Below are 22,919 nucleotides of genomic sequence, written 5' to 3'. Positions count from 1 at the left end.
CTCACGTGAGTGTCTATGATGACAGTAGACAAGATCAAGGATAATGTAGTGCTGGGTCCTCTCCCAAGAGTTTGAACAATTCAGACAAGTGATTACCCATCAGATTCTGTCATGTAATGAAGAGAAAAGCCCAAGGAGATCTGGAAGACAACCTCCCTCTTCACTGTGGAATTATAACAGCCAAGGTAAGATGTAGTCTTTCTACATTTACCTCTCCCTATTTCCTCTACCCTACTCACCTTTTGTTCAGGATTGATAATCTAATCAACAGTACTATAGTTTTTATGAAAAGTATGACTGTATACATATAATTCATATCTATCTATCTACCTATCTATCTATGTAAGGACAGCTAGGTGGTGTAGAGGATAGAGTGCCATGACAGGAGTAAGGAAGATTCATCTTCTTGACACTTAGCTGTGTGATCCTGGGCAAGTCCCTTAACCCTGTTAGCCTCAGTTTCCTCATCTGTAAAATGAGCTGGAGAAGGAAATGGTAAATCACTCCAGTATCTTTGCCAACTGTGTATATATGTATATACATATGTATGTGTGCATATATGTGTATACATACACACATACACACACATATAAAGAGTGAGTTTCCTTATCTGTGTGCATGGTGTTTTCCTCCAATAGAATGTAAGCTCCCTAAGAGGAGAGACTGTTCCTGTTTGTCCTGGCACATTTCATCTATGTGCATGGCACATAGTAGATATTAAACAAATGCTTAGTGGATTAAAACGAAGAGTAATGGGAATCACTCCTTTCTTCCTGCAGAAAGGTACGTTGTCCAAGATGAATAAGCGATTAGTAGTACATGGTCTTCTCTTCCTCCTTCTTGATCCTTCTCTGCCACCACAATGCCAGTCAGCTTCTCATTAGTCAGTCTTTGATCTAGCCAGGTCCCCAAGCCAGCAGGCTAAGGGAGAAGGCCAGAAAATGCCTGCCCAGTTGCTGATCTTCTGAGGCACAGAGGCAGGGAAAATAAAACTGGAGCAAGGATGACAAGATGTAAAGCGTGTAGATGGCCATGGCCCAGTGGAGAGAGCTTTGGATTTGGAGTCAGAGGACCCAGGCTGTAATTTTCACCTCACTATCTGTGTGATCTTGCACATGACACTTGCCCAATATGGGCCTCAATTTCTCCTCATCTGTAACATGAAGGGGCCGGACTAGATGACTTGAGGTCCCTTGCAACTCCAGATCTCTGTTCTCATGACTAGGGCTTCCAAGGTGCTCTCCTCCTTCCCTCCCCCCATCGTTCTTCCCGGAGGGCATGAGGCAAGGGTAACCAAATGCTCCCAGGCCTGGACTGCAGATGGGCGTTACAGGTAGCTCCTCAGGACCTTGGGAAGCCTCGTCCAAGGATGGTGCCATTCCGTCACAGCAGCGAGAGGAGGAGGCCTCACTTTGCTAGCGTAGCACTTTCACGAGGCTGGTCTGCTGGCTAAAGGAGGCCGACGTGCGATGGGGGGTGAGTGGGGAGGGGCAGAAAGGGGCGGAGCCGCGAAGACCACGTGACACTACTCCATTGGCCCCTCCCCGCGTTTTGCCCCTCAGTTTGACCCTGCAGGCCACCGTCTAATGTCAATCTTCAGGGGGCTGAACCTGTTTCCTAGCAACCAGTTGCGGCCCGCTAACAGGAAGGCGGAGGCGGAGGGGAAGGCCAGAACCTGAGGTGAAGAGAGCTCCCCCTGGAGACCAGCTGGCCCGGGAATCTGCAGCATCTCCACTGGAGCTCTGGGCGTTGTCAAGCGGCAATTCAGTAACGGTAAGGCCGACGCTTGGGTTCCAAAGAACAACTTCACAAGTACAGGGTGAGGAAGGCAGCCTCACAGTTTGGGACAACCCCAAGGAGCGTGGGGTGATTGCGCTGGGAATTAATAATAAAAATAGCTAGCATCGATATAGCACTTTAGGGTTTGAAAAGCGCTTTACAAACAAAATCTCATTTGATCCTCATGACAGCCCTGGGAGGTAGGCACAGTTATGACCCCCATTTTACAGAAGAGGAAACTGAGGCAGACAGAGGTGAAGTGACTTGCCTAGGTCACACAGCTAGGAAGTATCTGAGGCTAGATTTGAATTCAGGTCTTCCTGACACCGGGCCCTTATGACTGTGCCACCTAGCTGCCCCGTCTGTAAAGGTCTTCAAGCAAAGGCTGCAGGAACTCTTATTGGGTAGATTGTGGAACAACTCCTTGGTAAGGTACAGGCTGGACAAGATGGCGGCCTCCAAAGTCCCTCCCACATTTCAGATTCTGTGGTACTCCTCCAGTGTTGCCTCCTACTAGCGCCCTGTGTGAAATCTGTGCCAGTCACAGTCCTCACCATCCCTCCAAATAATGCATGTGCCTTTTGTTCCCTTATTGCTCTCAGTGCCTCTCTGATTGACTAAGCCCTTCCTTTCAAACCCAGTTTTAGTTCTGTTTTCTCTTTCATGCCCTTTTTGAGGACCCCAACCCTTGAGATGACTTCTTCCTCTGAATAATTATTATCTACACAGCTTTCATTTGATGTTAATGCCTCACTATCAAGCACAGAGCGGAGACTGTTAGAGCCTGGGGAGCCTTGAAGATCATCGAACCCAAACCTCATTTAACAGATGAGGACAATGAGGCACAGAGAAGGGAAGGGACCTTAAAGTTACACAGTTAGACACAGAGTCAGGTCTAGAACCCCTGCTGTTGGTCTAGTGGTCTTTCTACTACATCATAATAATTTTTATTGGATTTTTTTTCTTTTTAGATATTTGTCCTTTTCCCCTAATTCGACTGATCCCAAGATCAAGGATCTTGGTTATACAATGCCGTTTCCACAGGAGGGTCATGATAAATCTTTGTTGTTGATGAAGAAGATGGTGATGTAATAAATGATTAAAGGGTCAAGGAACACAATGAGTTTCATTCCCACTGACCACACCTATTAAGTGCCTGCCTCCCCTTGATATAGTTAAATGGTTTGGCAGACAGGACTGGCTCTGGCAAAACTGTGAATTTGGCCAAATTTGTTTTTGGCATTCACAGGCTCACCTTTGTGTGTCCTTCCCACCCTCCCTCTTCTGCTTTCCACTCTTCTTCCCTTCCTCTTCGCTGTCTGCTCTCTGGAGAGAATCTGGATTACTATTTACATCTAAATACTAATATTTCCATCTTACCTTTCCCATCAAAGCTTTGCATCCTGTTCTCTTATTATGGAAATAAATGCCCCTGTTCTCTAGTGAAGAAATTTTAGGCCTTAGTAAACTAGTCAAGGCAGGAATTGTTTTTGTATTTTGTTTTTTTGAGGGATGATGGAAAAGGAGGGTGCTTAGGGGTGTCTTTGTAATTATAATACATAGGTGGCTATATATGTCTTAGTTACATTGAGATGCTAGAAGGATCAGATGGATTCTGCAGGACTGATGATTATTAATGGATTTTATTATTTTATTGAACCCGCCCATAATACAGCTATTCATCATATGACAGTGTTAGATTGTTGCAATATATAATATTTGTTTATTGATCAACATAGAGCTAAGAGGTGATGATGTAGAAAAGAAAGCACTGAATCTAGACTCCCATTTTCCTCATCTGACTTCACTCAGACATATTCCTTCCTCTCCCCACCCCCACATTTCCCTTTCACTCTGGCCTCAGATGAAGAGGGGGCCTTTCTCCTTGCCAAGGTTAGTCTCTTTACATTTGCACCCTTGATCCCATCCTCTCCCAAACTCTCCAGCAGATTGCCCCCTTTGTCATCTCCACTCTCTCCTAGCTTCAATTTCTCCCTACCTACTGGCTGCTTCCCTGCTGCTTACAGGCCTACCTATGCTTCCCTATCCTAAAAACAAAACAAAACAAAACAAAACTCACTTGATCAGACCATCCCCACTAGTTATCCTCCCATATCTCTCTTCCTCTCCTGGGTAGACTCCTTAAGAAAGCTGTGTACCACCACATTCTATCCTCTCACAGCTACTGTAATCTGTCCATGAACTATTTTTTAAAATATTTTGATAACTGTGTTTCAATATAATGAGTTTCCTTTGTAATCATATGTATTTTATATATTTAAAAACATTATTCTCACAAGGAGTCTTTAGACTTCACCAGACCACCAAAGGTGTCCAGGACCCTAAAAAAGGTTAGGAACTCCCATCCTATCCTCTCTCACTTGATGAATCATTAGTTCCCATGAGTTCAATGATCATTTCTATACAGGTGATTCTCAGATTTATATATGCAGCTCTCTCCTCTCTCCTGAGCTGCTGTCCCACATCACCAATTGCCTTTTGGGCATCTCAAACTGATTGTCCAAAACATAATTCAGTATCTTTCCATCAAAACCCTCCTCCCATCCAGAGCACCATCCAATCACTTATGCTTGTGATTTTGGTGTCATCCTGGACTCCTCACTCTCACTCACCCCACACATCTAATCCATCCCAAATGTTGGCCTTTCTACTTTCACATCTCTTGTTTGTGTCCCATTCTCTCTCTTCTCTCTGATCACACAGCCAATCATTCTAGTTCAGGCCCTTATTACCTCTCACCTTGCCTACCACAGTAGCTTTCTAAGTGGTCTCTTTGCTCATGTCTCTCCATACTCCAGTCTTTCCTCTGCTTACCTTCTAAGATGATTTTTCTAAAGCAAAAGTCTGACCGTGTTACCCCAGTTCCTCCCTCCTCTTCCCACCCCCACTGAGCTTCCATGGCTCCCTATTACCATCTGGATCAAATTTAAAGTCTTTTGCTTGGCATTTAAATCAGGCCTCTTCCTACCCTTCTAAGCTTCTTATGCTTTATTCCTCTCCATGCACTCTATGATCCAGGTACAATGGCCTACTTAATATCCATCAAACATGACACTCTATCTCCCAAATCTGTGAATTTGTATGTGACCATGGGCAAGTCACTTAGTAGAATGTAAGCTCTTTGAAGACAGAGACTCTCACTTGTGTATTTGTATCCCATTTGTATGTTCAATCCTGACCCCTCTTTAAAGCTCCGGCCCAGAATTTCCAATTGCCAACAAAACATCTTCTGTTCATTGCCTTTTTAAATTCAACATGCCCCAGGTAGAACTTTCTACATTTCTCCCAAGTCTGTTCATCTTTTTTTTTTTTGTCTGAGGCACTTGTCCCATGTCCCAAACCTTAAACTTTTGCTTCTATCTCTCATCCTTCTGCCACTGCCACTAACTTAATAAGGCTCTTATTACCACCCATCCATATTTTTGGAATACTTTTTTTTGTCTTTTGAAAGCATATTTTTTATATCTCTGTGTTTACATCATCTACATTTCCCATTATGACACCAGAGTCAAAAAATTAAAAAAGAAAATAAACAGGGAGTATAAAAAAGAAAACAAAAAGGAGGGAAGTTTGAAAAAAACTAACCAACACATTGAAAAATCTGATGTTATATTCATTGTTCCATACCCATAGTTCCTCACCTCTACAAAAAAAAGGTAGAGACATGTCTTTTCATGCTGCTTCATTGGAGCTACATTCAGTTATAATTTCACAACATTCAGTTCTAATTTTTTTATTGTTTGTGCCCTTTACATTGTTGTAGTCATTGTATATCTGTTGTTTTCTTGGTTCTGCTTACTTCACTTTTTATGCATTCATATAAGTCTTACAATGCTTCTCTGTATTATCATATTCATATCTTTCTCATAGTACAGTAATATTCCATTACATTGGTGTACCACAATTTATTTATCAGTTCCCCAATTGATAGGCATATACTTTTTTCCAGTTCTTTATTACTACACAAATGCTATTATAAATCTTTTGTTGTATACAAGGCTTTTCTTTTTGGTATTGACCTCTTTGGAGTGTATACCTAGCAGTGGAATCTCTTGGTTAAGGGGTATAGACATCTTAATAACTTTCTTAGCATATTTCCAAACCACTTTTTAGAGCATCAGGATCAATTCACAACTTTTACCACCAGCTTCTTTTGATCAGGATTGTATTTTAAATTTTTGAATCGATACTCATGAAGGTTTGTATTTCTCTTTCCTTGCCTTATCCTTCCCTGGTTTAGGTATTAGAAAGATATTTGACTCAAATAGAGTTCGATAGAGTATTTTGTTTCTCCATTTTGAGAATAATTTTTGTAGCATATGTAATAACTGTTCTTTAGAAGTATGATAGAATTCTCCTATAAATCCATCCAAACCAGGCTTATTTCCTTTGGTAGCAATAGTCTATAAGAGGTCTTCTTACCGCCATCTTCTCTTTCCCTCCCCATTCTCACCTCCAATCCATTCTTCATACTGCTTCCAGAATAATTGTTTTTCTACTCCTGGCATTCTTGCCCTTAAACATATTCAGCATGCTAGGTTGCTTCTTGAGTCAAGTTCAGTGATCATTGCCTGACTGCTGTTCAAGGCCCTCTAGACTCAGGCACCAGCCTCCTTTTCCATCCTTAGCTCATATTACTTCCTTCCACATATTCTAGGCTTCATCCAAACTGAAGTACATACTATCTCCTGAATTCAAATTAATTCAATTCCATAAGTATTTATGAATTGCTTACTATGTCCAAGGCACTAAGCTATTTTGGGGGTAGAAAGACAAAAATAAAAATAGTCTATGCCCTCAAGTGGTTTACGTTTTTTTGGAAGGGGGTGAACAATGTTCACAGAGATAAATAAATTCACAATCTTCACATTTAAAGAATGGAGGACATTTAAATGCCTTGGTTCATGCTATCTTCTATTTAAGTAATATCCTTCGTTCCTCCCTCTTTCTATTGAATTCTTATCCATCTTTTAAAGCTCAACTCCAGTGACATTTCCTCCAGAAAGCCTTGCCTCTCATTTCCACCCTGAGTCGATAAAGACCTTCTGCTTTTAACCCATTTGGTGCTTTGTTTTATACCTCTCTACTGTATGTACCATGGACTGTTAATTTCACTTATCTTTCTGCATCTTTCCCCCCTACTAGACTGTAAGGTTTATGAGGGCAGAGACCATGCCTTATGTGTATTTTGTATTTCCCCTAGTGCCTAGCACAGGGCTCTGTACATGACATAGTAGATAGATGATTAATGACAGAATGCAGAATCAATTAATTTCATCTCTCAAAGCTTCAGTTTTATCATCTGAAAAAATAAAAATGAAAATAAAAATTCCTGTACTACGTAACTCATAGGATGGGAATGAAAGAGTTCTTTGAACTTTAAGGTACTGTAGAAATATGATCTATTGGTAACATTATATATAGTTTAGCTACATAAATAATTTGCATGGTAGGTTTGTTTGGTTTATCCTCACTACATATTTTTAGTTCCCAGGATCCCTGAAGAACAGAGATGCAAATGCACACACATGTACATATTCAAAGATACACTCACAGTCACATTCATTGACTCATGCATTCATCTTGTGAAATATACACAGACACAGTCATTTACCTCCTCCTGAGGGATTCCCAGTTTTGCATAATAGAATCTAAAACTGGAGCTTTCCCCTAGGACAAAGACAGGACTGTATGAATTGGATTGTAGAATTTCAAAAGGGGAGGGACCCCCTAAGGATCATCTAATCCCATTTCCTCACTGTATAAATGGGGAAACTGAGGCCAGGGAAAGGGGGAAATGACTTGCCCAAGATTACGTAGTACATAGCAAAGCCAGGATCAAGTCCAAGTACTTTTACTACACTTTGATTCCTGGACTAAGGACATACTGTATACCCTTATGCCCCAGAATGCAGAAATCATAACTGACAGATAACTAACAGGCTCCTTCCCTGTATACCCCCTTCTCCCAACACACACACACACACACACACACACACACACACACACACACACACACACACACACACACACACACATATCGAGCTAAGAAACATCATCAGGCTTCCTGAGCTGTCCAAAGCAGATTCACGTTATCTGTGATAGTATAGGCTAGCTCCATGGCCTGGCCCCATGAACTTTTGCCCAGACAGTTCCAAAGATGGAGTCCACACTTGGTAAAGCAACAGAGTGGGAATGACCAGACACAAAGGCTCAATCTGCTGAAATTAACAACGTGAGCTAGAGGACAGAGAAGTGTTTCCCTTGGCACTGATGCTTATTAGTTGCATGGGAAAGGTCACAAGACTGGGGTAGTTTATTGTTCGATAGGTTGGAAGTCTGATCTGGGATTCAAGCCAAGGTCTGAGTACTGCCGTGTTGGGGAATACTTAGAATAGGCATTGATCAGTTTGTCACTACTTTTCTTTTTTTGGGGGGGTTGGGTAGGGTGAGGGGGAAGGGAAAAGATGGTGCTATAGTTCATGTTAACTTTTTAACTCCTTCCTTCCTGTAGGGCTAGAATCACAGCCTGGGGAATTTGATGAAGGATACCAGATTTCTCATGATCTGGAGGAAGGTAAGCTACTGCAGATACCCACCACCACCTAGTGAAAGCCTATACCTCAGGTCCCTTTGAGCTTTAAATCTAAGCTCCTGGGAGCATGAAGGGATATTTTGAAATCCACAGTTGATGAAATAGGCTGCAGCTTGGATGATCATATACTCTGACCTAAGTAATGGAATATGACACGTATGTTTTAGGCAACATATTTCAATGGATACTCTCCCTTGGGTTTTATTCCTATTTCCTGAGTATCAATATGTCATCTTTCTATTCCTTCCTAAAGGGCAAATTTGTCTTTCTATTCTGCTTATTTTTGTGGCTTTTCAGTTGTTCAGGGGGAAAACAATGATGACAAAGCAGGGGGTTCAAGAGATTTTAACATAACACTTTAGGGTCAAAAGCCTTCACATGTGCATGATATTGAATGCAATCCTATGTCACTGAGGAGATTCCCTGGCAGCTGGAGACTGGACTATTCTGCAACTCCAATCCCCATTTGTCCAGGGTCACTTAGCCAGCAAGTGGGCAAGTGAGGACTCAAAGCTGGGTCTTGGGGCAGCTAGATGATGCTTCAGTGAATAGAGCACTGGCCTTGGAGTCAGGAGGACCTGAGTTCAAATCCAGCCTCAGACACTTACTAGCTGTGTGACCCTGAGCAAGTCACTTAACCCTGATTGCCTCCAAAAAAAAAAGCACCAAATCTTCAGCCTCTGATTCCAGGACTTTTTCTACTCTATCATGTGACCTCTCAACAAATCTTCTCTGTCTCTTACTAGACCTAGACCTTGATTTAGTCAGGTGTAGTTTATCTCTGTATCTCCTCCACTTCTTAAAACAATTCTGGGCACATTCAATTCAGTTTGACAAACATTTATTGAGTTCCTTCTCTGTCTGTGCTGGAGCCTAGTTGTAAAAAGACGAGAAGAAAAAAAAAAGACGAAAAGAACAGCAGTCCCCCTTGTCTTCTAGGAGCTTACCTAATCAGAACTTACCTTTCAGTAGCTTTAAAGGTTCTTTAAGCGTGTGATGTTATTTGAGCCTCACAACAGGCTTGTGACAAAGGCATCATGGGTTCATTAACTTCATTTTACAGACGAGGAACGAGAAACTCAGAGAAGTTAAGGGACCCATATGCCCAGGGTCTCATGGTTCATATGTGTGTGAGGCAGGGTCCTGCCTCCAAATTCAGTGCTCCATCCACTCTGCTCACTGTCTCTACGGCTGCTGGGAGATGGGATGCTTACAGATAGCTAGGGTGCAAGGAGAACGGAAGAGGGAGAGAGTACCAACTACTAGGGAGATCAGAGGTGCTTCAAGGAGACTGGAATCCTAGCTGAACCTCCAAGGAAGTCAAGAATTCAGAGAGGCAGTGATGAGGAAGAATGTGTAACGGCTTCCACAAATGCATGCAGAGATGGGGTATCTAGTTTGAGAGATGCCTAGCTAAGGAATTTATATTAGGTACTTAATAAATGTTTGTAAATGAATGCATGAGTGAATGAGTGAGTGAATGAATGCATGCATGAATGCATGAATGAATGAATGAATGAATGATGAAACCTCAAAGGACAAATAAAAATGATAGACTCAGGTCTTGGCTGTGTGGGGACAATTGAGCAATTCAGGAATGTTCTCTAAAGTCAGGATGCAGGACAACCTCATCATAGAAAGTAAACAGGGGAAACAAAAGGCCCAAGTATTCTTGGGAGAAGAGTTTTCAAGAATGTCCAGGTGTGGCTAACAAGTCAGAGCATCATTGTGTTGTGGGGAAGTGACTCCAGCCAGACTTGTTATAATGTCTTTGATAATGGCACAGAACCTTTCCCAGATTCACTTCCCTGCCTGCGGAATATAGATAACAGTGCCTGCCTTTCAGGCACTTGGAGTATCTCCAAGGAAAGGGTTATTTAGTAAAGGCAGCCAGGGGAGAGATCCGGGACAGTGCATTCTCACGACTCCATGGTCCGATTCTCTCCAACGTTTTCTTCTCTCAGCAAGCAGGCTCATCAAATTAGAAAATGCTGTAGCTAACCCAGTGGACATTTGTGACAAATATTGGAAGCTAAAATCATTCCATCCTCCTGCCATAGCCTCTGTAGGTAAAGTGTACCTCCTCAGTGATTAGTTCTAATGCACTTAGAGTTAAATACATTGCTGGTTTTCCGTGCTGCTCGGTGTTAAAGCCTTCCTTCCAGAGTTAGACATATTCTAAAGAAAGGGAATTCACCGTGTACTTCCCCTTTAATGATTTGAAATCTGGACCTTTAAAAGCTCTCTGCTGTGTTATTCATTATTAATGCATGATAGTAAAGTTGTCATCCCTGCTTGGTGCTAGGGATTTTGGAGACAAAGTGAACATTTCAGTTCTTATGGTATAGCAAAATTGTGGCTTTGTACATTCGACCATCTCCTAATTCAATACAGATAAAATATAGAAACAGAGAGACACTGATATAATAAATTCAGCAGAAACCTGAATATACCCATAAAAATACTATTATGAAGGCAAGGCACATTGTCAAACCAATTCCTCTTGTTTTTTTTCCTATTATCGCACTCAATTTTTTGCTTTTTTTCCTGATTTCTCAGATCATAGTTAATAGTCTCAAACTGTGTGAATTCCTAGGGTCCAGCCCCCTGGATCCTTTGCTCATCTGAGCCATCTTCATAAACTCTTAAATCTGGGGAAACTGTACAGAAATGCACACGAGGCTTCCCAGACACTTGGATGATAACAGTTGAGATGGGAAGATCTCAGAAATCACCTAATCCAACAATGTCATCTCCAAGTGTCCCCAAGAGGAGAAGTGATTTGCCCATGTCCATAGAGAAAGGCAGTAGCAGAGATGGGAACTTGAACCCATATCTTCTGAGTCACAGGTCAGTGCCACCATAGCTTTCTTTCGGACTCCACAGCTTTTGTATATTCTACTGTATTTCAAAACACTATAAAAATTGTTTTAACATGTAACTGGGGAAAAATCAAATATTACATTAAAAAAAAGGGAAAACCACTGTCAACTCACTGTGAGACAAGCTGGCATTTCTGTAATGTTTGGCACATGTGATCTCTTTTGAACATCACAGCAACTTTTTTGTGGGTATTCCAGGTGTTTTATTCCTATTTTATAGGTGAAGAAACTGAAGCTCAGAAACTCATCCATGACCACATAGCTAGTAAATGTCACTGAAGAAACTGAGGCAGAGGCTAAGTAACTTACCCAGGATCACACAGCTAGCAGTTGTCTGAAGTAGGATTTGAACTCTGGTCTTCCTGAATTCAAGCCCAGTGCTCTACCCACTGTGCTCCCCAGATGCCTAGCATAAGCCCATTTCACTTTTGTATATCTCTCATTCTTACAAAGGCTTTCCTCATACAAAGTCTCATATATCTGCCTCTCTTCAACTTCTACATAGTGCTATGAGTTCTGCCTTCTGGGGCCAATCCAAGCCAGTTTCTGCCTTTTTCATGTATCAGCCCTGCCAATACTTGAAGAAAGCTGCTGTGTCCTCCTCAGAGCTTCTCCTCTGCACGTGAAAGAGTCCCATTTCTTTTCACTGATCCTCATATAGCATGTGGTCTCCAGGCACTTTACCATCCTGGTTACCCGTCCTTGAGATGCTCTCCAGGTTACCCATGTCTGGTGCCTTCCACCATTTAGCCATCTTTCTGTCTAGCTTCCTACTCTCTGTGATACCTGGCTTCCTAGCTGTATGTGAGCAGTTTCCTTCCTCCCTCACCATTTTTCCTTTTTAACCCTCTTGATCTGCTCCACAAGTCTGGAGACAAATATATATATATACATATATAGGTCAAGCAGAGCTTGCTAGATGTACCATGTACCTGACCGAGAGGCTGCTCTTCTATTTTCAGCTCTCTTTCAGAAAGCCTTATATGATGTCCTCCCAGATGTTGGTGCTCCACCTCTCCATTCTGGGGGACAGGAGACCTCAGAAGGGCCAGCTCCAGCATCTTCAACAACCCCACTCTCTGGCTCTAACAATTCAGCACCTCCTCCATTCTCTCAGCCATCACTGGGCATCATTCCTGGAAAGCCAGAGAGCCTTCCTTCTGCTCCTTCCCCTTCTTCTCAAGTGTGGCAGCGCTTTTTGCACTTGCAGTCATTACTTCCAACTGGCAGAAACCCAAACATATCCCAAAAACCTTTGCAGGTCATCTGAGCAATCACCTCATCCTCCACACTGGCTGAAAGGGGCTCCTCAGTTCACTGTGGCTTTTGCTGCTAACTCTAAGTAGACTCTATATTTATGTGACTCTTCCTTGGGGAGTACAGGGGGTGGGACTGGAGGGAAGAGGGACAGTAGTTCCTAAGAGGCAGCTTTTTTGGCAGACAGCTTTTGCACCCTTTCCCTGTTATCTCTGTTACCTGACTCCTGCCAATGCCCTAATATAATAATTAACGTATAGCTCCTACACTGTTAGGCAATTTCCAAATATTATTTCATTTGTTTCTCACAACAACCCTGGGACATAGGGGCTATTATTCCCATTTTATAGTTGAAGAAACCGAGGCAAACGGGTTAAGTGACTTGCTTGGAGTCACATGGCTAGTAAGTGTCTGAAATCACACTTGAGCTCAGGTCTTCCTGACTCCAGTCTCAGGGCTCTGTGTACTGTTACCTAGCTGCATGATGTAGCTGTTCAGTGAGAGAGGCCTTCTGTAGAAACCCTATTTCCCCCACCCTTTCTTGCCTCTTTCTTTATCTTGTCTTCTTCCCTGTCACTGGTCCTCAGATTTTAGAAGCTGTCTACTTGGGCCTTGCTTCTTAGCTGTGCTGGTATTGTCTGGGATTGTCCCACTCAGGATCATGTAAAGTTTGTTAATTTTTAGGAGAAAAAAAAAGTATGAGAAAGATAAAGACATGGTTCCTTATGTGTTGAATCTATTTTACTAAAAGATTGGGCCCAGTTTTGAGGATTTTTGCAACACATATACATGAGTTGATGTCCAGGTACATGCATGCATGCAATTGCACACATGTACACACACACACACATACACACATATACACTTGAATAAATAATCTGTGATTTTGTGGGTGTGGTTTCTCCTTTAATGGGACAAGCTGAAATTGCTCTATAATAGGGAGTCCGTGAACTTGAATGTCTGTTTCACCAAGCTCAAACTAAAATCTAGCATTTCTTTCAATTATTTAAAAACATTAATCTGAGTCCCTAGGCTGTACCATATTGCCAGAAGGGTCCATGATGCAGCAACAGTTATGAACTCCTATTCTGTAACTTAATAGAGGGTCTTTGAAGATTAAAAAAAATTTGTTGCCCAGTGACCACTCTGGCAATAAGGTCCTTAAACAGCTCCAGGTCTCTTCATATAACAGTAACAACAATGATATGCATCTACCATGTGTGTATACGTCTATATATTCTATATACATATATTATCTATGTATGTAATATGTATATATAAATATATATTTACTTAAATGAACAAACTGAACAGAACTGAAAAGCGTCTTTCCTGAAAGTACTGTATGCATGTATATTACAAATAATCTTGTCAGTGAAATGATTTTTTCTGCTCATAAATAATCATATGATAATAGTTGACACTTACGTAGTACTTTCAGGTTTGCCAAGGCCTTTCTATCCCGGCTTAGCTCCTTTGCTCCTCATGAGAGCACTGTCAGTGATGGAGCCTCTTCTTTGGATTTTGCAGACTTGATATGACTCTTAGGCTAATGGAGGAGTTCCTGTGATTGGTCCCCAGAAGGCTGTGAAGGGCCTTGGCATCCAGCACTTCATGTCACACCACTTTCTGAAGATCAGTGAGGTAGAAGTTTGTTATTGGCTATTGTCATGTGAAAAAAACATGGAAACCTCACAAATGTGAGACCCTGGGAAAGCTTTGAACTGATACACTTGTCATCTGTCTCTATCAAACTGAAAAAATGCAGGCAGGTAAAATTCATGTTAAGTGGAGAGCAAGACTCGGGATCTTAAACTGTTTTATAGAGAATATTTCTCTATCTCATTTTTTGTGCATTTGTTGGCTGCTATGCTTTCCCTTTGTTTGTTTGTTAGTTTTTGTTTTTTTGGTTAGGATGGGGTTAAGTGACTTGCCCCAGGTCACACAGCTATTAAATGTATGTGTCTGAGTCTGGATTTGAACTCAGGTCCTCCTGATTCCAGGGCCGGTGCTCTATCCACTGCACCACCTAGCTGTCCCTATGCTTTCCCTTTGTAAGGCCAGTGGATAGCACTGGGCAAAGTACTCCACCTTTCCTGCTCCTTCCTCCCTTCTAGAAGGGGCAGAGCTGAACCTCGAGGAGGCCTCACCTACTTCCATCCTGCCTGGTCTCCTTTCTCATCTGAGGCCTGAGGGGTAATTAACCACACCCAACATCTACAACTCACTTTTAGTCTATGGGCAACATACCACCCTCAGATCCCTGCAACCCCTTTCCAGGCTTTCCCTGGAGTTTCATCTGATATCAATCGGATGAAAATTTATTAGTGCCCTCTCAATAGTACAGAGTCCCTGATTATGAAAATCTCTGACATTCAGACAGAGGTTTGGCTCTCTGGCCTAGTGTAAGGTTTTGTGCATCTTCCTAAACCCCTGGTCTCTTTATATTTGAAGCCAAATCAGGAAACAGAAAACATTTAGGCAAAAGATGGCAGCAGAATTTAATACAGTGTCTGTTATTGGATAGGCACAGGGAGGGAAGTTGGAGAAAAAGTCATTCTTTTGGGGGAACTTACTTCAGGCCTTGAAGAGGTAACTACAACCACTAATATCAGTGGGAGTCCTATTTGGAGCTGCTCACCTCTCTCCTTCCCTTCTCTATGGCATCTCATCTCTGGTTAGTTTCTCCTTTTTAGAATTTCCTTTCAGTTGTCGCCCCTGTGTGCCAGATCTTTCTAGCTTGGCTCCTTGAGTTCAGGGTGGGGCCCAGGACGGCTTTTCTGCCCTGCCACTGCTGCTTAGCTCTTAGCTCTTTCCTCTAAATCCATCTCCTGTGGATTGCGGGGATCCCTTTAAGAATTCCTTGGCTTGATTTAAGTCGAACTTCTGGCTGAAAAATGCTAATAGTCCCAGCTTGCTCTCAGAGGTGAGAGGGAATGGCTTGTCCTTCAGGAATACAAATGGCAGACTGCTATTCAGTTCTCAAAGCCCTATTCTGTCTTAACAATATTACACTTCTAATAATAATAACTGACATTTATATCAGCCTTTCAAGTTTTCAAAATGCCTTACTGATCTCATTTAAGCCCCACAACAACCCTATGAGAGAAGTATTTTTTAACTATGATTTTATTTGTCCATGTCCATTTATTTAACCATGCTTTATTCTGGCAATGCAGATCAAAGCTGTTCTCCAACTTAGGATATTCTGGAGTTGTCTGGGATGCCGTTAAATGACTTGCCCTGAGTCACACGGCCAATATGTGTCGTAGGCAGGACTTAAGCCCAGGTCTGCCTAATCCCAAGACCAGTGTTCCCTATCCACCACACCACACTCCCTGTCTGCTGTTATTATTATTGCATCTGAGGCCATGTCCTCTCCAAACCCCTTACCCCTGGAGCCTGGACAGGGTTTGGAAACTGCAGCACATTTTCTGCTGAAGGCTTGGAGCCCTCCCTCACTATAAGCCATGTAATGTCTCACCACAAAATAAGCACCTGTGAGCCACGGAGAGAGAACTATTCCGGTAATCAAAATAGACACACTTATGAAAAGTCTCTTGCATCATCCTTCACTTTATGTTCTGCTCTAGGTGACTGGCCTTCCTTCTTCTTCTGACATATCTGTGTTCTTCTCTCTCCTAGTCTCAAGCTGGGATTTCATTTAAATCGTTAACTTTAATTTTAGGTTTCAATTTGCTAAAGCTCATGGAATAATGGGTGAGAACTCAAAGCAGTTTTCTGTCCTCAAAAATCAAAGGCTTCTTGTAACCAACAGTTCCATTCACATTTGTAATTGCCTTGCCAATAGGGAGTCTTAGGTTAAGCACCAGAGAGTGTTACATAATGTCATGGGTGGGAAATGACCTTATGATCATGGTATTGGGTGATAGACTTTGCTAAAAAAAAGTATCCATCAATAACCTAACTCTGAAAATTAATCAGATTATTCTTGTTCTCGTAGCCCAGGGTGCTCAAAGATCACAAGGGGATACCCATGAAAGAAATGCTTTCTGAAGCAGATGATCTGGGAAGGCTTTATGGAGGAGACAATAGTTGAGCTGGCCTTTTAGGCTAGGCACAATTTAGCAGGCTGTAATACCTCTGATAGCTTCCACATGAAGATCTGCAAAGACAAGGGCTCATTGCTTCCCAGGACACCTCATTCCACTTTAGGACAGCTCTAACTGTGAAGGAGTTTGTCTTTATAATCAGGCCAAATTTTCCTATCTGTATTTTTGGCCTGTTGCTCCCACTTCTGCCCTTTGATGCCAATCAGAACATGTCTAGCTTCTCTTCCACTTGACATCCCTTCCGATACTTGAAGAGGGCTATTATATTCTCCCGAAGTCTTTAGATCATAGGATTATAGACCTCAGAGGCCTTCTAGGCCACCCTCTTCTTTTCTACAGAGAAGGAAATGAATGTGAAGAGGCTTGCCCAAGATTGTACATAATCTGTTTTTCTGCCCTAGTAAATATAGTATACTGAAATAATTGAGTTCCTTTGATGATTGAGGACTTCAGAATCTAAACATTGATTCTCATAGCACAGTGTTATAGATGTAGAAAGTATAGGTGATTGGGTTGAATGTATAATGATGCAGCACATCCCTGGAAGACTTTTTTAAAAAGTAGATTCAACAAATTTTGCACATAATTCAAGAAATATTTATTATGTGCATAGCATTGTGTTAGGCACTGGGAATCAACGTGCAAAGTAAGACAAAAAGTTTATAATAAAGTAGGGAAGATGATGTATGTAAAAGTAACTGTAATAAGAATAATCCATGTGCCTGAGAGGTACAAGCAAAGTACTGAGTCATTCTGGGAGGGAGGTAGGGGGCTGAGAGGGTGGGAGGCCAGAAGTCACTTTGTACTGGGAAAATTAAAGAAGACTGTGGAAAGAGGCAGAGCCCAAGTTTTATCTTGAAGTCCATGGCGTCCAAGTACCTGGGCCACAGCTTCCTCTACAAGAGACCCAGCAAGTGGGTCATCCAGCCTGTGCTCAAAACTCTCTAGGGAGGGAGACCTCCTGGAGCAGCCTTTTCCACTTTTAGCCAACTATAATTGCTAAGAAGTTTTTCCTGACATTGAGCCTCTATTTGTCTTGCCAACTTCCACCCCCGTGCCTAGGCCTGGGCTTTGTTAAGTCCTCCTTTGCACCCTGATCACAGTATCATCAATCTAGAGCTGGAAGGGGCCTCAGCGGTCATCGAGTTCAAACCCCTCATTTTATAGATGAGTAAAATGAGGCCCAGGGAAGAGGTGTGACTCTCTTAAGGTCCTACAAATAGTGAGTGGCAGAACCAGTATTTGAACACAGGTCTTCTGACTCTAAATCCAGCATCCTTTCCATCATACTCTAAGAGTCCTTAAAATATTTGAACATTAACTGATAATGTATGTATCTCTTCTTCTCCTTATTATAAAGTATAGTTGGATTTGGATTCAGAAGACCTGGATTCAAATATCACCTCTGCAACTTCCTAGTTGTATAAGAAGGGTCAAATCACTTAACATCTCTGAGCCTCAGTTTCTTTATCTCTACAATGGGGATACTGATACCTATGGCTCCTACCTTACAGAGTTCTTCTTTCCCTTTTCCTTTAACCCCCACTTCTTTCCCAAGCCATCACCCCTGAACTGACAATGCTCTTTTTTCCCTTTCTTAACCCTTTGGTGAATCAACTTAACTCTATTCTCCCTTGCCACCTTGTCCTATAGCCAGTCATATTTTGCCAAGCCCCAAGCCTAGATTACTCTTATATCTGCCTCCTTTGTTCCCATTCACATACTGTTGAATGGAGGTATTGGAAAACATGAAATTGTGCAAATTGGGTCTTCTACAAAATTAGGTTAGATAATCTCAGCTGTCTTGTCCTTGCAACAAGGCAGTCATCTTACTCCTTCCTCAGTGATTCAGTATCCTACTCTCCAAACCTCATCTCTTTTCAAGCCTCCCATAGTAATCCCTGACTTTACCTTGTGCTGTGGGCCTCAATTCATACTTCATTGAAAAAAATTGAGATTATTCACCAAGGACTCCTTTTTCTCCCCTCTTCTTCATCTCATATCACTAGGACATATTGTCCCCCACTATCTTCTCCTTCACTCTAGGCTCTGATTAAGAGGTGGCCCTTTTGTTTGCCAGAGCCAACCCTTCTACATGTATCTATGAACCAATCATCTCCTATTTTTTTTTTCCAGTAGATTTCCCCTCACTCTCTTATCTGCAGTTTCTTCCTGCATACTGGCTCCTTCTTTGCTCTCTGAAACATGCCCATGTTTCCTCATTTTTTAAAAAAGCCCTCACTTGATCCTATCATCCTCACTCTCTACTGTGCTATAGCTCTCCTCCTCTTCATAGATAAATTCTTTAAGAGAGCCATCTGCAGTTGGTGCCTCTGCTACCCCTCCCTTCTCCTCTCATTCAATTCTAAACCCTTTATGGTCTGGCTTCCAACCTTATATTCAACGGAAACTGCTCTCTCCAAACTTACTAACAATGTCTTAATGACCAAATCTAATGGTCTGGTTGAGTCTTGATCATTCTGGAACTCACTGTAGCATTTAACACTATTGATCATCTCCTCCTCCTGGATATTCTTTCCACTCTTGGTAGTAATATCACGGCTCTCCCCTGGTTTTCCTTCTGTCAGTCTAGTTGTTCCTTTTCAGTCTCCTTTGCTGGATCTTCATTCCTGTCACACCTACTGACCATGGGTTTCTACCAAAGCCCTGTCTTGGGCCTTCTCTTTTCTCCCAACACTACCTCACTTGGTAGTCTCATGAGCTGGCATTGGTTCAAATATAATTTCTGTGCGGATGGCTCTCAGCTCTATATAACTAACCCTACCTAGTCCATGGTATCGAGTTGCTGTCTTGTCCTTTGTCTCTTTCTCTAAAATATATCCTTGAGAGTCATATCAGTTTGTATTCTGAATAACTGAGGCTTGTATTCTAGATAACTGAGGCTTGTATTCTGGATAAGTGAGGCTTGACTGGACTTCTTTCCGCTCGATCACAACATTGCTACTGCTCAGATACCAGGTCAAGGACTTTGTATATTTGAGTGGAGGAGACAATATGTGAAATGCCATTTCATTATTAGCAGAAGGTTTAAACTCAAGGATATGATTGGACAGATGCTCAAATAATTTGTGGGTGTGGCTTTTTAAAATTTCCAAACCATTATGATTCAAGTACAAGCTGAAATGACAAAGAATAGGGGTTTTCTCTGGAAATTGGGATTTGAAGTGATAATCATCAATTTTCTGACTAGACAACCAGTGGAAAAATACAATTACTTACAAACTTAATGGTGATCATTGGTACTCTCAGGCTGCTGGAGACCTTCTTCACACGTACTGTGATTATGCCTTCATTATGAACATATGGTGCTCTGGGGTTCCATGATGCATATTCTGAAGCTCAATGGAGTAGCAATATCACAGAAGGGAAACAGAATGGGACCAGATGAATTAGGTCAATTAAATGGAGCTATTTCTGGGACTAGTTAAGTTTATCCACACCAAAATGCTGAGTTAGTAGAAGCCATATTTGACCAAAGCATTTTATTATGAGATCTTCCTAGGATTTGGTCTCATCAGAATGAGAAGAATTAGACTGTAAATAGCACAATTTGATCATTACTTCTTTTTTCTCCATTTGTAAAATTTGGGCGTTCCACTCAGTAGTGGGATCTCTGGGTCAAAGCGTATGAACATTTAATGGCTTCCCTAGTTCTATATTGTTTTCCAGAATGGTTTTACCAACTCATATCTGTACTAACATTATATTAGCATGCTTGTCTGGGAAGATAACCCCTCCACCATTGACTAGTTCCATTTTTATAATCTTTGATAGGTAGGAGGTAAAACCTTAGAGTTGTTTTGATTTACATTTCTTTTATTGCTAGTGATTTGTAGTATTTTTTCATATAGTAGATGATTATTTACATTTTTTCTGAAAACTCTTTGTTGAGATCTTTTGACTGTACATTTGTAGGGAATGGTACTTGGCCTTGTGTATTCTTTACTTCTTCTGTTGAGTGGCATCATCTGCAGTTGCTTGCTTCCAAAGAGGGTCCTCTTCTATTTAAGCTAAATATCCCTCAGGGCATTTGTTTTTGTTTAATGCAAGGCAATATTTTTTTCTGCTCATTAATTTGCCTTTGAAATTCTCAGTCCCCTAAAATTGGCATTTTAATTTGAACTAAAAATATTCAGCGTCTTCCAGAAATGTATCGGATATAAATATGTCCATAGGCCCTTACTTGGGTACCTCATTGTCTCTGTGATCTGTGTGGGTACTTCCTGCAGTGGCGAAAATCACAGCCCAACCATACCTTCTCATCCTGTCCATGTCTTCTTGTCTGTGTTCTCCTGTAAATCCTCCATAGGTGGGGCAGCTCCATATTCTGGGAACCTTTTTCTGAATCTTTTGACACTGTGTGACTAACAGTGGAGGATGGAAGTGATCCATTGGTTATCCCAAATAAAGTCCAAATTCCTCAGCTTAACATTAAAGGTCCTCTATACTTTTAGCATCATCCTGCCTTTTTAGCCTCGTTACTCCACTCCACATCCACTACACTCAAGCCATACTGAACTCATCACTGTTCCATTAAACAAGTTAATTAAAATGCTATTTCCCATGCTTTCTCACCTTAGATCTCATCATTTCAATGCCTGGAATACCCTTCAAGGCTCACTTCTAATTCTACCTCCTCCAGGAATCCATTGCTAACTCTGCCAGCCATAAAAGAGGAAGGCCAAACTTGGATTCACAGTACCTGAGTCTGTATCCCAGCTCTACTACTACATGTCTGGTTTGGGGCATGTCATTTAATCCCTCTAGGACTTAGTTTCCTCATTGGTAAAATGAGGAGGCTAGATGCGATAACCTTTTATAGCTATTGTTTGTTGTTTATTCATTTCAGTCACGTCTGACTCTTCGTGACCCCATTTGGGGTTTTCTTGACAAGATACTGGAGCAGTTTACCATTTCCTTCTCCAGCTCATTTTACATATGAGGAAACTGAGACAAACAGGGTCAAGTGACTTGCCCAGAGTCATACAGCTAGTAAGTGTCTGAGGCTGGCTTCGGACTCAGGAAGAGGAGTTTTCCTGATTCTAAGGTCAGTGCTTTTTCCACTGCAGTGCTACTTAGCTGCCCCTTTATAGCTGGAGATCTATGATTCTATCACCTTTTTCAGATCATAGTATTATAGACCTAGATATTATGTCTGTACCTCTTGTATTTATTTATTTTATTCAATTTGGTAAACATTTATTAAGTACCTACTGTCTGAAAGCCCTTGGGCTTAGTGTTGGGAATGCAAAGACAAAAAAAATGCCATAGTCTGTGCTCTCAAAAGGTTTACATTACATTCTGTACTATAGTTATGTGTATATAGCATTTCTTCCATGCAGATCATTTGTTCCTTGGATGTAGGGATCTCTCTCCCAGACCTGAGCTTGTGTTCTTACAGAAATTGACAAATATTTCAATTTATACACCTGGCAATAGGGTAACCATGTCCAAAGTGTTTATCCCCTAGTAACCCACCTAGTGTTAACAAACCCCTCTGTACCTAGTAAGGTTTGTTCCCACACAGTAGACTGAATAGTTGGCCTCGCCAACTATTCTAGCTTGCTGGGGCCTATGTTTCAGTGGCATAATCTTTAAAAATCCACAGTGAGGCACTGAAGAATAGCACAATCTCCAGAGAATCAAAGTTGGAGTGATCCAGTGAGCAATGGAGACACGTTTGGCTATAGGATCTTTCCTGTGGTGACCTATGTGTAAGAGGTAGTTTAAGAACTATCTTCCAGGAAATGTATGGTTGGAATAGGAGGTGGGCTGGTCACATAGCAGAAGAGTAGATAAGAGATGACCAGCTCAGGTGTTGTGCTCATACCCTTGGAAGGTTGAAAGGCTTAGACAAGGCTTCCAGCATATTGGGTAAATCATTTATTAATGATTTACAGGAGGATGGGGACAAGAAGTATACAGGGTCAGAAGGCATGGGTGAGGGGGGAGTGCAATCTGCACCAAAGGAGGGAATGCCTATATTGATGAGATCATAGATCCATCAGAGTATTAAAGCATAAGTACATAGTAATAGAAGAAACAATAACTTCCTCCCCTTTCAATGGCTAACTTCTCCTTCCACTGCTCAAAGCTGCAAAACCTTCAGAAGTGGCAGTACTGAATAAGTAGAATCCCCTTCCACTCTCTCATCTCACATATGCCTGGGCAAACATAGCTTGGTATTGTCCAGCATGGCTTTTTAATCCTCATATATTGATAACTCCCCATTCAGCCATTGCCTAAAATGGACTTCATACTGTAAAGATTTGATTCCTGGAACTAAGGAAT

The 22,919-nt window shown here is 41.7% G+C and overlaps 1 pseudogene; it reads left to right on the top strand.

The window, feature by feature from the left end:
* The first annotated feature begins 1,469 nt into the window (after positions 1 to 1,469).
* The window catches only part of LOC114028946, a 62,813-nt pseudogene continuing 41,363 nt past the window's right edge, over positions 1,470 to 22,919 (top strand).

This window comes from Vombatus ursinus, unplaced genomic scaffold (genome assembly GCF_900497805.2).
Source record: "Vombatus ursinus unplaced genomic scaffold, bare-nosed wombat genome assembly UNPS02014903.1, whole genome shotgun sequence".
Lineage (NCBI taxonomy): Eukaryota > Metazoa > Chordata > Mammalia > Diprotodontia > Vombatidae > Vombatus > Vombatus ursinus.
Note: the sequence above shows the minus strand (reverse complement) of the source record. Positions and strands in the feature narration are given on the sequence as shown.